The sequence below is a fragment of the Dermacentor albipictus genome, chromosome 3 (genome assembly GCF_038994185.2).
Source record: "Dermacentor albipictus isolate Rhodes 1998 colony chromosome 3, USDA_Dalb.pri_finalv2, whole genome shotgun sequence".
Lineage (NCBI taxonomy): Eukaryota > Metazoa > Arthropoda > Arachnida > Ixodida > Ixodidae > Dermacentor > Dermacentor albipictus.
In genome coordinates, this window is record NC_091823.1 from 186641010 (window position 1) to 186658809 (window position 17800).

At 44.7% G+C, this 17800-nt stretch overlaps 1 protein-coding gene across 1 annotated transcript in view; it reads right to left on the reverse strand.

The window, feature by feature from the left end:
• Nucleotides 1–2356: 2356 nt before the first annotated feature.
• Nucleotides 2357–17800, reverse strand: part of Mip (Myoinhibiting peptide precursor) — a 237124-nt gene continuing 221680 nt past the window's right edge. Inside the window, exon 4 of the mRNA XM_070536382.1 lies at nt 2357–2786. The gene's annotated coding sequence lies outside the window, so the exon portion shown is untranslated. The remainder of the gene's footprint in view (nt 2787–17800) is intronic.

A 17800-nucleotide genomic window follows, 5' to 3' on the forward strand; every position in this document is an offset into this window, starting at 1 on the left:
TAAGAAGAACTGCGAAAAGAAACACACGAAGACCTTCGCCTCCTGTGCCGCCTAAGTGTTACACAATATACCACTCGACTGTGGAAAAGTTTACGTTGTGCAGACGGGCAGCTGTCTAAATGACAGGCTAAGAAAACATTCTTCATATTTAAAGACCCTGAGCATCTCCGCGCACCTTCCTGCGCACTGCAGGGAATGTGGCTGCAAACCGCTTTTAGATAAAAGGGATATTATAAGCAGATCCAAAGACCGACTCGAAAGGGAAATCCTCGAGGCAGGTCAGATTCACGCTCACGTTAACCTTTGTATTAGTGCCCCGTCAGTGCATATGATGGACAAGGAATTGACGTTCTTCGCCCTAGGCTGAAGCTTCTGCGCCTCCTCCTCTGTGGCCCCCGTGTACGTGCCGGGCCACGTTCAGGCCGTGTACTTCAGGCCACGTGTACGTGCCGTTGTTCCTATCACCCCCACTAGCTGCCGTTATCGGTGTAGTGATGTATTCCCCGTTCGGTGATTTTTCTTAAAAAATGTTAATTTTTTTCACAATTCTTGATGGCAGCGCATGCGAAGTATCGTTTTTGGTTGTGTGTCTGAAAATATGCTTAGTTGCACCTATACACAAGTATACACAAGTATACCTATTCCAATATGTTTTTATTCCAATCTCCTGATGTCAAATTTGCGTAATCACCGACGCAAGGATTGGTCGGTCACCCGCAGGGTTGTCTGAACAGACCAATAAAACGCTCTCCTCGTTCATAGGAGGTCACTTTTGCTTGCTTGAAAAACGAATAACACTGTCTACACTGAGCGGCTTGTCTTATCTAATCAGCTCACAAGAGCCGACGAGCATGCTCAAGTGGAGAGGGATTCGATGGGGCCGAGCCACTGCCCTGAATATCGATAACCGTTTGAAGAGGGTGGTGCCGGCGTCTGCGATTGGTCCGCTTTCTCTTACTTAGCTGGCGGTGGCTCCTCGACAATCGCGGTGGCATGCAATGGAAGCTTAAGAATGACCCTAAAACCGATCGTCAGCAAAGAGAAGTTGGCAGAACAAGGTCGTAAACGCGCCGAAATTTCTCGAGAACGTTACCCGGCCACGAAAAAGTTTTTTTTTTACACGGAAATAAACCCAAGCTCTCCGGCGGGGGCGAGTAGCCATTTCCGCAGCGATCGGCTGCAGCCATCTTTTATTCCTTTCGGAAGGGGGCAGCCTGCAGCTATTCAGAAGAAAATTCAGTTTTGTTCGGCATATTATTACGTCTTTAACGCGTGCGCGTCACTTTGACACGGTAAGTTTTTGCGGTTTTGTGACGTCCTGTAAAAGGCAGGTAAAGTGGGTGCAGCCCGAAAAGTTTTGAGCAATAGCCGAGGGCTGTAATGGCGAAAATGCGTCAAATCAGAAATAACTATTTTTGTTTTGTTCCGTCAAATTATGCATAAACAGTGTGTACACGTCATATCAGATGGGGAGCTATCGTGGTTTTCATGACGTCTCGTGACAGAAAGGTGAAGTGGGGGTGGTCGAAAAAAGTTTTTAACCAATCGTGGTGGGCTGATTGCAGAATTGGAATAGAAACGTTTGGATTAGTTTTACGTTGTAGCACCCATATATAAGAAAACGGCTTACAATTCTCATGTGTGGGCAGATGTCGCGCTTGAATACATTTCGCGACTCATTCTCGATAGATTTTATCGACTTGTCTCTCACCAGATTTCTTATAACAAAGGTGTGCCAGCTGCTGCCCAGACAACTCGGTTATTTGTGAACGTTCACCGTCTGGCTTTTCTCTGCACCAGTGTCACCAGATTATCACCGTTGTCCCTCGGCACAAGTCTCGCCTGCCTTACTCGAAACTTGACGAGCGCTTTCGCCTATGTTAACTTGGATACATTTTAAAATCCACGAAATTGAATGCTCGGGTTTGACGTGCCACGATTCGATTACGAGGCACGCCGTAATGGAGGACTCGGCATTAATTTTGACCACTTTAGGTTCTTTAACGAGCGCCTACACTATGCACGTACACACCTGTGATTACACTCTTGTCTCTGGTGCATTAGTGGCCCGGTGAAAATGCGCAGGTGGTAAAGAAACGCAGCGCAACACAGGTCGGCGGCAAGTTGAGTGGCCGAGTTTGCGCGATCAGCGGGACTCCAGGCTGATGCGATGAGAAAAAAGGCGACCTCGTGATGCAGCGTGGTTGTCAACCAGCGATTCTCCGATGGCGCGAAGCTGGCCGTGCGGTCCAATCAGTGGCCGAGCAGCGGGCACTGTGGAATCTACGCAAGCACCAGCGATGGCGGTGAAATGTGCGGTGACTGGACGAGTAAGGAAACAGAGGCCGTCAGCATCTTTTTCAAAGGGTTGCCTTTATTGGTGCGGGAGCACTTGCGGAGGTAAAGAAACACGTGGTTAGATCAATCATATCAAAGAATGGACAAAGCCTGTCTGATAAAATTAAACTGCAGTAGGTGCTGCAAACATTTCTGTTGCACGCTGTGCACGTAGAAAGATTTCATTTCCTATTGGCTGCTGCTGAAATGAGCAGCTACAGGCTGACGAAAAAAAAGATATGTGGGAGTCCAAGCTGAAATCCAACTACTGGCGCCAACAGGTGACCAGTAATGTGCCGCAAAAATAATGAAAATAAACGGCGGTGTTTTCAGAATCGTCTGCTCATCGGCTCCAACTGGCTTCCTATGTACACATGCCTGCCATTCTTCCAGGGACCAGCGGAGGCAACCCAAAGGCTTGCGGCCGTCGGAAGCACTCGGTGGTAAACCTGCGACAAGGCAGAAGCAGTGTCCAATGGTATGCAATAAACCAACTCTGAAATCGTTCACCTGACAAGCAAGGCGCTATGACCGAGGCACACGACGCGAGTCGAGCAAGGCGACAAGTTACCAGGGGCTATCGTTTCAATGCGTCTAGAAAATGAGTGTGCAGTTAAAGGGAATTTTTTTTCGGCACCTAAGTATACACAAGGCCTCAGAATGACTTTTGCCATATTTTAAAGCACTACGGTTTTTTGTAATTAAGAATTTCCTAAGAGGTACACTAAATACTCCTACAGAAGACATTCTTTTCACCTTTGCAACTGGTAAAAGCATTGAAAAAATCATTGCATAAGTGCAACAAGTTCGTTTCTTTTTTAAGTATGTGATGGTAGACTCAACACGGAGGCTACTAACTGAGATACCTTAAATAACTAGTTGCAATGTAGCGTGTTTCAACTGCCTCCTGCTGTTGATAGAGGCCGTAAACAATGAGCGAGTTTTGTCGGCAGATGGTGAAGATGATTGCGTGGCGTACCTATACCGGACCCATTTTCGGTGTAGCTCAGCACAAAACACTTTCGTGGTAAAAAAAACAAAAAACTTTTTGTTTTCATTGCGGGGAGAACAGAAAGGCAAACCGGACACACACAGCGCTGTGTGTGTAAGATTCGCCTTTCTGTTGTGCTTGTTCAGCTTGCGCTACAACGAAATAAGATATGCCGTCCCAACAAGCCTCTATAGATATCGTCACCTTCCATGCACCCTGATTTACTGCGATGAGGATGGTCAAAACCTCCAGATTTTGCTTCCGCGTTTCCATGTTGCATCGGATACATCCACTAGCTACAGCACTCAATGACAGAAACAGGAGTCGTAATAATATTGGGGTAGGACACACAAAAATCCATTTAGCAAGAGCACGACGTCTGGAGTTCAGAAGTCTCACGTTCTTTATGCCTACTTTAGAACCGAAAATAGAGCAATGGTAATCATGAAAAAAAAAAACAGACACGTTCAGGTTTCCATCCAAATTGGCTTTATACCACATATATTTCAGTTACCCGGACAAGCGCATACGGATAGAAGAAATTGTTTGTTGAATGATGCGCTTCGAATGTGCTGTTCTCATCTCTGTGGTTCAGCTTTGCAGCGCTGCGTTTTCAACGCAAATTCTTGGAGTCGAGCGTTTGTCATTCCAGAATCAAACTTTGAAGGCATGTAAGCTATGTCACGCGCTATTATCAACTGATGCGTAGCCACGACGGCAGTCCGGTCCTGTCCAGCTTTGGCGTCTCCTCCGTTGCCCATTTGGCATGCTGGTGTATATGATGTACCGACATGCCTGTGCACACAGTACTTGCGCGAAATTCCAATTAAATGTATTGTCATTTATTAATCCGTAAAGGCCCCTTTAAGGGGTGTATATATATATATATATATATATATATATATATATATATATATATATATATATATATATATATATATATATATATATATAATTGGAGCTGCAGCGGCGGCGCAGAGGTAGAGCATCCGCCTGGCGTGCGAGAGGACCGCGGCTCGAATCCCACGATGCCATGCATTTTCCACCGGATTAAGAAAAAATTTCCGCGTGTTTATAAAATTGTACAAACAGGCCTGGAGTGCGGCCTGATTGCGGGGACCAGAACCGGTAACGCACTCCCTCACCAGAGTAGGATTGGCCACCCTGGTGCAGTACTTGGCCACAACCTCCTTAATGAATAGAACAATCAAACCCCGGCCCTCAGTCCCCAGCAGCTGCGAAGCAACTGACCATGGCGGCGGTCAGACCTGTGATGCAGCAGAGGGTGCTAAGAATCCCTGGATCGGGACAGGGCGCCATTGGAATCTGAAACTGGCAGCGTTTAAGGTTAAAACGATATCTTACTGGCATAACGTTAAAACGTTATGCCAATAAGCTATCGCAGGAGACGAAAGATCTGATTAAGAAACGCTAATGTAAGAAAGCCTTTAACCCTACAGCTAGAATAGGACTGGCAGAAATTTCCAAGGTAATCAACAAGCGTAAGACAGCTCACATAAGGAAGTGTAATAGTGATAGAACTGAACATGTTCTCAGCAACGGAGGAAGCCTAAAAGCAGTGAAGAAGAAACTAGGAATAGGGAAGAATCAGATGTATGCATTAAGAGACAAAGCCGGCAATATCATTACTAATATGGATGAGATAGTTCAAGTGGCTGAGGAGCTCTATAACATTAACGAGAGGGTGGCAGGTCTTGTTGTGAAACTTAATAAGAAGTACAAATTGAAGGTGGTACAAGTCTATGCCCCTACATGCAGTCATGATGACCAGGAAGTCGAAAGTTTTTATGAAGACGTGGAATCGGCGATGGGTAAAGTCAAAACAAAATACACTATACTGACGGGCGACTTCAATGCCAGGGTAGGCAAGAAGCAGGCTGGAGACAAGTCAGTGGGGGAATATGGCATAGGCTCTAGGAATAGCAGAGGAGAGTTATTAGTAGAGTTTGCAGAACAGAATAATATGCGGATAATGAATACCTTTTTCCGCAAGCGGGTTAGTCGAAAGGGGACATTGAGGAGCCCGAATGAGGAGACTAGAAATGAAATAGACTTCATACTCTGCGCGAACCCTGGCATCATATAAGATGTGGACGTGCTCGGCAAGGTACGCTGCAGTGACCATAGGATGGTAAGAACTCGAATCAGCCTAGACTTGAGGAGGGAACGGAAGAAACTGGTACACAAGAAGCCAATCAATGAGCTAGCTGTAAGAGGGAAAATAGAGGAATTCGGGAGGAAGCTACAGAACAAGTATTCGGCTTTAACTCTGGAAGAGGACCTCGTTGTTGAAACAATGAACGACAATCTTACGGGCATCATTAAGGAGTGTGCAATAGAAGTCGGTGGTAAGTCTGTCAGACAGGATACCACTAAGCTATTGCAGGAGACGAAAGATCTGATCAAGGAACGCCATTGCAGGAAGACCTCTAACCCTACACTACACTTAGACTTAGAATAGTCTTAGAATAGAGCTTAGAATAGAATACACTTAGAATAGAACTGGCAGAACTTTCGAAGTTAATCAACATAAGGAACTATAATATGGATAGAATTTAATATGCTCTCCGGAACGGAGGAAGCCTAAAAGCAGTGAAGAAGAGATTAGGAATTCGCAAGAATCAGATATATGCGTTAAGAGACAAAGCCGGCAATATCATTACTAATATGGACGAGACAGTTCAAGTTGGTGAGGAGTTCTATAGAGATTTATACAGTACCAGCGGCACCCACGAGGATAATGGAAGGGAGAATAGTCTACATGAATTTTAAATCCCACAAGTAACGCCGGAAGAAGTAAAGAAAGCTTTGGGAGCCATGCAAAAGGGGAAGGCAGCTGGGGAGGATCAGGTAACAGCAGATTTGTTGAAGGATGGTGGGCAGATCGTTCGAGAAAAACTGGCCAACCTGTATACGCAATGCCTCATGAGCTCGGGCGTACCGAAATCTTGGAAGAACGCTAACATAATCCTAATCCATAAGAAATGGGACTCCAAAGACTTTCATTTCATTTCATTTCATTTATTTACTCTCAGGGCCATTCGGCGTTACAGAGAGGAGTGGGTATACAAAAATGCAAATGGCTATACACGAATTCATTTTTTTTAAACAGGGAGCTTAATGAAGGTGATCGTATACAGCAGACTTGAAGACTTCGGGTACTGCGATGGACACGACGGAGGCAGGAATGTGGTTCCAGTCCGCGCTTGTCTTCGGAACAAACGAATCAAAGTAAAGATAAGTCCTGCAGCTTGGCATGCCAACTTTGAACCGGTGGTCCATGCGGGATGAAAAGTAAGTAGGAGTAGTAAAGAGTGGTTGCTTAAGAGTGTCAGAGGTGAAATATACTTTGTGAAAGAGGCATAATCGAGAAATACGACGGCGTAAGGAAAGGTCAGGAAGATCTAATGCTTTCTTCATTAGCGTTACACTGGCTGAACGAGAATAGTTAGAGAGTATAAAACGAACAGAATGATTTTGGATGGATTCGAGGGCTTGTATGAGTGATTTAGTGTGAGGATCCCAAATGGAAGAAGCATATTCTAGTTTCGGACGAACAAGAGTATTATATAGAAGTAGTTTTAGGGACACAGGAGCCAGGAAAAAATTACGGCGAAGGAAACCAAGTGTGCGGTTAGCATTATTAGTGATATGTTCAACGTGCTTTTTCCATGATAGGTTGGCAGTAATGTATACGCCAAGATACTTATAATCAGAGATTGAAGTTAAAGAAGCGTTATTAAGGAAGTAGGTGCATGAAGACTGGTTAGGCGTGCGCGTTATTCTCATTGCTTTGCACTTACCAATATTTAGTTTCATAGACCAGGTATGACACCAAGTGGCGATGTTATCCAGATCACATTGAAGAATGGCTGCATCAGAAGGTTTAGATATTTGTCTATATATTACGCAATCATCATCATAGAGTCTAATTTGTGAGTCAATGGAATCAGGAAGGTCGTTAATATAAATTAGAAAAAGCAGAGGACCTAGTACGGAGCCTTGGGGAACTCCGGATGTTACGGGGCATGCAGGTGAGTCACAGTAATTAATTGAAACGTACTTCGTACGGTCCTGCAAAAAACACTCGATGCACTTCATCAGATTAGTATCTAGGTTTAGTTAACTAAGCGTGAGAAGTAGTAGTTGATGAGATACAGTATCAAATGCTTTCGCGAAATCTAAAAAAATACAATCCACAAGTGATGAACAGTCCAAAATGGAAAACAAGTCATTAGTAAACGCGACCGGTTGAGTTTCACAGAAGTGGTGTTTGCGAAAACCATGCTGATTGGGTGTGAAGAAAGTTTGATTCTAGATGCAACATTACGTTATAATATATTATATGTTCAAGAAGTTTGCATGAAATTGATGTTAATGAGATAGGCCTGTAGTTGTGGGGGCTATGAACATCACCAGATTTAAGCACCGGAACCACCTTTCCCACCTTCCAGTCGTCCGGCAACGTGGCGCTCTGCAATGACTGAGAAAAGACATACGACAGTATAATGGATGAACAAGTCTGAGTGTTTTTCAGAAACTTGTGGTTAATACCATCGGTGCCAGCTGACGATGAGAGTTTAGCAACTTGAATGAGTTTACTAATGCCTACCCAATCGATAAGGATAGGGTCCATTTGAAAGAAGTCAGGTGCAGAAATAATAGGAAGGGTTATTGGTGCAACATATGAAAAAGATAATGAAAATGTGTCATTGAGTAAGATACAGCACTGTTTATTTGATACAAAGAATCCTCGATCATTCTTCAAGCGAACTTCGGATTCGCGCATGCCGATAACATTCCAAAATTTGCGTGGATTTGAAGTAAGTAAAGAGGGAAGGGTTGAATGAAAATAATTGTGTTTAGCACCGATGAGAGCACGTTTATATTCCGCAGCGGTAGATTGATAAGCCAACCTTGATCTATCAGTAATAACTTTCTTGCAGCGGCGGAACATGCGCTTTTTCCTGTTTAGTAAGCGTTTTAAAGATAAGTTGAACCACGGCGAACGCCTCTTGCTAGATATTCTTCGTAGCGGAATATATTTATCGATGAGTGCTTTGACTTGCATTTGAAATAACCGCCAGTTCTCTTGCACTGTGCGTTCCCAGAAGTGTGGCAAGAACTCGTCAACGAATTTTTCCAAAGCAGTAATAATGGCTTGAAAGTCTGCTCTCCCGTTATCGCGGATTATTTTCGAGTGTTTCGATGTGCGGCGCGAGCGCGATGGCGCAGTAAAATGGATTGTATAGCTATGTTCACACTACGGTCGTAACGCGCGTAACAGCTCTTTCGGCGTATCGAACGTAACGGCTGTAAAAAACGTTACGGCAGTTAAGCCGGTACCTTTGTTCACATTTACTGCTGCGTAAATTACGGCTTTTACAACAGGCCAATCAAATTTGGAGCTGCAGAATCGACGTCACCCGCAGACCAATATGGCTCCTGTCAACATGCGAGCGCTGGCCGAGATCGAAGAAATTCACGCTCAAAACAAACTTACAGTCATGTATTCAATCGCACAAAGACGACGAAGGCGACGCAGAAGGGTTTGAGAGTGGCGTGTATTTCTCGACGGGGCCGTGGACGGCGATTTTCACAACCTTTTCGCCAAGCTCCGAGTTGGTGACGCTGTGATGTTTCATAACTTCATGCGCATGTCGCCCCAGCAGTTCCGCTTCCTAGAAAACCTAGTGAGACCACTCATCGAAGTTCGGAGCACGCGTCTGCGGCCATCGATTTCCTAAGCGGATAAACCAGATGAACTGAAAACATTGTTGTAAGGCGCACTGCACAAATTTTCACGAACACAGCGAACCTAATCGTGCGCACGGAATGGCGCTTCCCACGCCCGGAGCTGTCTGCAGACGGGAGGATGGAAGCGTCGTCACCGGTTGTTGAAAACCGAAAGCTCATCGGTCATTGGCTGTGTCGCAACGGTCGTAACATAACAGTCGTAAATGTTGCCAACCCTTTAACACTCTCACCCACGATTTTTGCGAGAATTGCGCACGTTGGTACCTTTACGTTCGCAGTCTGAACTAGACGCATACGCTTGTTGCGCTTCTGCTTACGTATGTTACGAAAAATCGGCGCCTTACGAACGTAGTCTGAACATAGCATAAGGCGATCACTTAGACCTGGCAGTAGCGTTAGGGAAGAGACCGAATCGGGATAGTTGGTGAGTACAAGGTCGAGTACATTTGCACACGAAGGGGTAACACGAGTTGGTTCTTGTACAAGCTGGAAAAGATTAAATGTAGAGCAGAGGTCAATGAAAGCTGTACACTCGGATGAATTAGTAGTTACAATGGGGTTAGAATCGGTCCACTGGATACCTGGAAAATTGAAGTCACCCATAAGAAATATTGGCGCTTTCGGGTATCGAGACACAACTTTGTTCAGACTATCATGGAGTTCATCACAGAACGTGGTGGCAGAAAGCGGAGGCCGATAACATGCACAAACGATGACATCTTGATGGTTTAAGGTAACGCATGTACATAGGAATTCAAGCTGTCATTGGATCGGGACAACGTAAGAATTTATGTCTTCAGAAAGGGCAATCAAAACACCGCCCCCTGATCGGTCCCTTCGGTCGTGTCTGTACACTGTATATTTCTTTTCACATGAAAAGAGTTCACAATTCATGACTTTACTTGACAACCAAGTCTCGGTGAAAACAACGATATCGGCTACGCACGTGTTTATTAAACATGACAAGATATCACGCTTCTTTAATATACTTCTGATGTTCGCAAGAAGGAATTAATAGTCGCCGATGTGCTTCGTCTGAACGGCCGGTGATTCCTAAGTCGGAGCACTATGAGGGTGTGACACATTGGAAGTTGAAGCAGTATCGGAGGCATGTGCCAGAGGAAAACCAGCAACGTGTTGCGGATCTGAAGAAGATAGGTGGATACCAGATGCAAATGCGCTAGGGGAATCTATTTCACAGACGTTATCAGTTTCTTTGGAGTAGACGTAGCATTTTTTATTAATATATAATCGATTATATCTTAGGTTGTAGGGCTGCGTGGTAGCTTTGGCGAAATCTATCAGCTTTTTACGTATCTGTCGCGTTGTTTTACAGAAGTCCTTTTGTAGAGCGACTGCCGTATTTCTAAGTTTAGACCTGTGTGCTAAAACATTCTCTCGTGTTTTAAACGAAGCAAACTTCACAACTATAGGACGATTTCTGCCAGTAACAAAGGAGCCAAGTCTATGCGCTCGTGAAATTGCATTTGCAGGAAGTTCTAAAGATAGATGATCTGCAAGAATGGCTCGTACGGCTTCTTCAGTGTGGACCCAGCTTTCTGAAGGATTGTCTTTCAAGCCATACATAATTAGGTTTTCACGGCGGGACCGGTCCTCAAATTCGTCAAGGCGTGCTTGCAGTGCAGCGTTTAACTTCGCACTATATTAGCAGCAACGCGGTGAACTTCGGTCGCATCCACATTGTGAGTGCCTTCGAGAACGCTTAGTTTCGCTTCAACAGTTGTTAATCTCGTGGTGATATCAGACACTCGTTCTTCCAACAGCTTTTGACTAGCTTTTACCTCATCAAGTGAAAACATCACTTCAGCGTGTCGTGCCTCCATCATACTTGCGAGAGCATTTATGGCAGCCAATACTTCAGCATTGCCCTTGTCAACTTTATCGGGACCAGGGTTTTGCTCCACATCACCGGACAATAGCAACATCTTCAACACTTGAAAGCAATCCGCAACCAAAAGTACCAAAACATGTGCGCGTGGGACGAGCAGCAAGCAGCGATTACTCGAGCGTTTAGAATGCAAGGAATATGAAGCACCAATCTGGATAAAGAAGAAACATGTCTTTAGCCGCGCCTGCATACTTGCTGCCCGCCAACGCCCACTGAAAGGTGCGCACGATGCCCGGTCCCATAAGTACAGCACGTCCGGCGATGTCCTCAGTGATGTGGTTGACCAGCCCAGAGGGAGCACTGGTGCTGTTTCCAGGCGGAACTTGGAAACAAGAATTGGATAATCATCTGCCGCCGTCAGCAGCACGTTGCGGGCGATAGTATTCATCTGGTGCACCACGATAGCAAGTTGATCCGTCAAGGCAACGGGCCAAGTCCAGGTGAAAGCCAGAAACTGGATAAAGAAGAAACATGTCTTTAGCCGCGTCTGCATACTTGCTGCCCGCCAACGCCCACTGAAAGGTGCGTACGATTCCCGGTCCCATAAGCACAGCACGTCCGGTGATGTCCTCAGTGATGTGGTTGACCAGCCCAGAGGGAGCACTGGTGCTCTTTCCAGGCGGAACTTGGAAACAAGAATTGGATAATCATCTGCCGCCGTCAGCAGCACGTTGCGGGCGATAGTATTCATTTGGTGCACCACGATAGCAGGTTGATCCGTCAAGGCAACGGGCCAAGTCCAGGTGAAAGCCAGAAACTGGATAAAGAAGAAACATGTCTTTAGCCGCGTCTGCATACTTGCTGCCCGCCAACGCCCACTTGAAAAATTATAGATTGATCAGCTTACTGGCCGGTGCCTATAAAGTATTTACTAAGGTAATCGCAAATAAAATCACGAACACTTTAGACTTCTGTAAACCTAAGGACCAGGCAGGATTCCGTAAAGGCTACTCAAAAACCGACCATATTCACTCTATCAATCAGGTGATATAGAAATGTGCGGAATATAAGCAACCCTTATATACAGCTTTCATTGATTACGAGAAAGCGTTTGAGTCAGTCGAAACCTCAGCAGTCATGGAGGCATTACGAAATCCCACGTTATTCCCACGTTAAGTTCAACGAGAACTTGACGTGGGAAGACCACGTGGAACATGTTGTTTCTAAGATTTCAAGTGTCGTAGGAGCTACGTACATTAATAAAGAGATACTGCCTGTGCAGGTCAAGGTTATTCTTTACAATACATTATTTCACTCATATTAATTATGCACATTTAGTTTGGGGAACTACGGCTGTTAAAAATTTACGTAAAATTCTTACAATGCAAAAAAGAATGTTGCGACATGTTCTCGGTGTTCCTCGAGATCATACATCTCAGCCTTTGTTTGCAAAGCTGGAAGTTATGAGAATTACTCAAATGTATCCATACCGTCTGTGTTTAACATATAAAAAGGATGTGAAAGAAAACATAAACTTTCTCTCAGCTTTAGCTGCTCTGTCTAAGAAAGCTCCTTTATACGATACACGTAGTAGGGAACTTTGGAACGTAGAAACGTGTCGAACTACCTATGGACAGCAAATGATGAAAAGAAAGCTGCCAGAATTATAAAATTTTTGTCACAGACACGCTATACAAATAGAACATACATCAAAACAGCAATTAAAATTGTTCTTTTCTGCCTCAGTTGTATTTCCCTGAACATTGTTCTCGTATGTATAATTGGTATGCATATCAAATTTCTTTTTGTCTTCTGACGTGCTTCCTGAACTTTCTTTTTTCATTGTGAAATGTAGTGACGAATGTTCATGATATACCATTATGCAGATATTAATAAGCCGTTGTTGTGTGTACGCTGTTTACATATGTCTTCCAACAGTGTTCTGTAAACATAATGTCGTTACTACAGTTACATGTTCACATGTTTGGGAATGTGCATATTTATACTCCACAAAGATGCTTGTAGTTCTACGTATTATTTTTGTACAATCAAAAAATGTTCTTTGCTGTCGATAGCTTAACTGTCTGCCTTTATGGAATGTTTTTTTTCTTTGGGGGGGCGGGAACTAGTCAAGCTGTCTGTTACAGCTTTTTTTCCCTTACCTCCCCCATCACGTTGATGGAAAAATAAATAAAGGTTATTATTATTATTATAAGGGTGTAGACGAGCCGTATGTATAAATACTGAAAGATATCTGTAGCGGGTTCACAGCCACCGTAGTCCTCCATAAAGAAAGCTACAAAATTCCAATAAAGAAACGTGTCAAGCAGGTGCATACGATCTCTCCAATGCTATTCACAGCGTGTTTACAGAAGGTATTCAGAGGCGTGGATTGGGAAGAATTGGGGATCAGACTTAATGGAAAATACCTTAGTAACTTGAGATTCGCTGATGCTATTGCCTTGCTTAGATACTTAGGGGACCAATTGCAAGACATGCTCACTGACCTGGAGAGGCAAATAAGAAGGGTGGGTCTAAAAATTAATCTGCAGAAAACTAAAGCAATGTTTAACAGTCTCGGGAAGAGAACAGCAGTTTAGGATAGGTAACGAGGCACTGGAAGTGGTAAGGGAATACATCTACTTAGGGGAGGTAGTGACTGCGGATCCGGATCATGAGACTGAAATAATCACAAGAATAAGAATGGGCTGGGGTGCGTTCGGTACGCATTTTCATATCATGAACAGCAGCTTGCCATTATCCCTCAAGAGGAAAGTGTACAACAGCTGTGTCTTACCAGTACTCACGTACGAGGCAGAAACCTGGAGGCTTACGAAAAGGGTTCTACTCAAATTGAGGCATACGCAACGAGCTATGGAAAGAAGAATTTCGGGTGTAACGTTAAGGGATAAGAAAAGAGTAGATTAAGGGAACAAACGCTAGTTTATGACACCTTAGTTGAAATCAAGAAAAAAGAATGGCATGGGTGGGGCATGTAATGAGGAGGGACGATAACCGATGGTCACTAAGGGTTACGGACTAGATTCGAAGGGAAGGGTAGCGCAGCAGGGGGTGGCAGAAAGTTAGGTGGGCGGATGAGATTAAGAAGTTTGCAGGGACAACATGGCCACAATTAGTACTTGACCGGCGTAGTTGGCGAAGTATGAGAGAGGCCTTTGCCCTGCAATGGGCTTAACCAGGCTGATGATCATGATGGTCATGATGATGATATACATAATTGAAGGAAAAGTTCTGTAGGTTCGTTACACAGGTAGTTGAAGAAACTAATGATTTTACGTTTCGGGCCGTGGCACAGCCTGACAAAGGCCGCGCTACTGCCGAAACGCTAAAACATTAAACATGCAATTTTCGTAACTGTGCTTTTTCGTTTCTTGAACTATGTACTTACATGCACGAGAACGAAGGAAAACCGAGGGGCGAGATCTTTGTTAATCATGACTGTATAAAGCCAACACACATCGTATTGTATAAAGCCAATAGCTTGGTTTGTCCGATGCCGAGTTTCCTTCTCACTGATTTCAAGCTGCGTCCATATTTTACGGCTTCCTCAGTCTTCCTCAAGTTAAAATTTCGAATACGCCTCGTTTCCGCCTTGTTGATCAGTTTAGAGAGTTCCGCGAATTCAACCTTATCTCATGAATCGGACACTTTCATTCTTGGTCGCTTCTTTATCAGGTCATTTGTTACTTGGGAGAGCTTGCCTACTGGTTGCCTTGGAACCTTGCCTCCCACTTCAGTTGCTTCCTCTGAAGCTAGCCTAGTTAAGGTTTCAATCATTACCGCTATGTCATCTTCATCCGTCTGTTCTAGGGCTGTATGTTTCTTTGCAAGCACCAGCCTCAATTTGTCACCATTTACCCTAACTGCATCTAGGTTGGCCTGTGTTTTTTTACCAATTTTCCTTTTTCTCTCTTCAAATTCAGGTAAATCCTAGCCTTCACTAACCTATGACCCCTGCCCCCGCCCCCTTTACCTTACCTGACACTTCTACATCCTGCAATATGCTGGGATCGGCAGAAAGTATGAAATCAATTTCATTCCCTGTTTCACCATTGAAGCTTTTCAAGGCCCACTTTTTGTTGCTACGCTTCCCGAAGAAGGTGTTCAATATGCCCAGCTTATTCCTTTCTGCGAATTCTACTAGCATCTCTGCTCTAGCGTTTCTAGAATCGACACCGTCGTGCTTGTTCACCAGCCTGCTTGAAGTCGCGCATTACTACACTGTACTGGTAGGGCAGCAAACCTGGCTCAGTCTTGTTAACCTGCCTGCCTTTCCTTCTTCCCTTCTCTCTTTCTCTACACTATACTGAGTTGTGCACTATTCTCATCGCTAATTCAACATCTTCATACAGCTGATCTACTTGATCGTCATTGTGAGTGGATCTTGGAGCGTAGGCTTGCACTACCTTTAATCTATACCTCTTATTAAGTTTGATTACGACTACTGCTACCCTTTCACTAATGCTGTAGAATTCGTCAATGTTGCCCGATATGTTCCTATGGATTAGGAATCGTACCCCCTATTGCTTCTTATCTGGATCACACATCTCAGTTTCTCTATTCGCACAGTTGTCATATCTTGATACACTTTTCAGTCAGCGCTGTCTCTGTGAGTTCCTTCTTGTATCGTCATGTGTGGTAGCGCTGTTTCCTTAAGGTCATAAACCAACTTGCCCGAGTCAATATCCGATAGCGTTCCAAGACACCACAATGCCACAACTTGTTTCCACGGGGGCCACAAAATAGCATTTTGTTTCTAAATATTGGCCACCGATATACGCTGGTGCATTGTGGCGAAGTTCGACAGACGGCCGAAGGTTCAATGGCCAGAATTCTTCGACAAATCTCCCTGCCCAAACCCCCACTCTCCTCAAGAAAAAAAAAAACAAAAACAAAACAAGCTCACTTTTTATTTTGGCTCAACCCCGACAGTACTAAGCAAAACTTTTGAAAAAAAAACAAAGACACTGCTCTAGGTATATTATTGTCCACACGCAAATGCGCATTTGTTTTCTCTTTCGACAGAAGATGTGATGTTTGAGAGCTTCTGCGGCGTGCTCCTTGTTCGCGTGTTATCTGCGAATTAGAGGCCAAGTTTTTAAACTGAATCGGCATTACGCATGTGTTGCCTCGGTGACTTGTGCATAATGATGGCGTGAAGTAACACGAAAATTATGAAGACGGCCGTGCGGAGAAGGTAGGTTAAAGAGGCGCGAGAAACGAGGACAGCGAAAGAAACTCACAGCACACCGTGAGCGCAGACTGCCCACTGTTTATTCATGAAACCAGAGTATAGGCTATTTCAAACTGGATGCCCGGCACATGACCACATCGTCAATCACACTTGTGCAGATAACATAAGAGAATTCTGCAGACTAACTGTAGCATAGTTTGCACCGAATAAATATGATGAAAAAAAAACCAATCTGTCATGAGCACAAGCATTCAGCGATCCAAAAAAATGAAGCCAACACACGTAATAACCGAAGTGTAGGCAATAAGTGAGGGAATGTAAAAGCGCGATGGTAACGGTAAAACATGATTACAACAAGGTCAACACAAGTGGCGTAAAAAGGAGAAACGATAACCAAGATGACGGAGTAAAAAGACAACAATCAACCGAAGTAAAGGCGAAGGTGAAACTATTGAAACCTGAAAACTTGTGAAATGGTATGAGAGAAGAGTAATGAAACCCGTTAATATATGATAAAGGTCAGCATGAACTCACGAGCTCACAAGTGGCTCCCCCCCAAAAAAGCTATTTTTCGTGTAGAAGCGAGACAGACGGCGTGCAAGGGCAGTCAGCAAGTGCAGCGCTTCCTTTCGGCTGGATATCCGGCGAATTTATTCACCAGCGCGTGTGAAAGTCTCCTGCAGAAACAAAAAGTTCGCAAAAAATATATTGTACTGTAAAATAGGGAGCAGTGGGGCTGTGGCTAGGAGAGAGACAACGACTATGAGAAAGAACAACCTTGTTTCGGTGCTCGGTCGGCTACACTACCTCTCGCTGCTCCAACGTTCTAGTCGCGAACGCTTACTGCTCAAAGTGCTTCGCGAAATTTGGTGGAAGGTGCTCGACTTATTGCAAACCTGGAACTCCGAAGCCGGACGATCCCTGTTACATCTCCCATGCCTGAGGAGACTAGTCCTCCCGCGCCACCCATGGCACCGCCTCCAGTCGTCTGTCCTGGTGCGCCACACCAACGGGATCCTCCCATATTCAATGGCACTGACGATCATGACGTAGAGGACTGGCTATCATCATACAACCGAGTGAGTGCCCACAACAAATGGTCTGAAGCTGACAAGCTTGGCTACGTACCATTCTACCTTTCCGGGGTCGCCCATCTTTGGTTCCGCAACCATGAGGCTGACCTTTCCACCTGGACAGCATTCCGAACGGCACTTCAAGAAGTATTCGGTCGCCCTGCTGTGCGCGAACTTCGGGCTGAACAACAGCTTCGCTGTCGTGCCCAACAAAAGGGCGAAACCTTTACGAGCTACATTGGAGATGTAGTTGACATCTGCCGGCGTATAGACCCAGATATGACCGAAGATGACAAGGTCAAGAACATCTTCAAAGACATAGAAGATGACGCCTTCCAAATTCTCATGGCTAGGAATCCTCAGACGGTCAACGACATCATAACACTTTGCCAGAGCTATGAGGAGCTGCGCAAACAACGGCTTTCTACGTGCCAAGCGCTCTCTCCGGACGTCGCGCTTTCAGCTCTGAGTGATGGTGTCACTTCTACTCCTTGCAGTTCAGAAATTTTCGACAGAACCAAGCAATTTGTACGAGAAGAAGTGGCGCGCCAACTCTC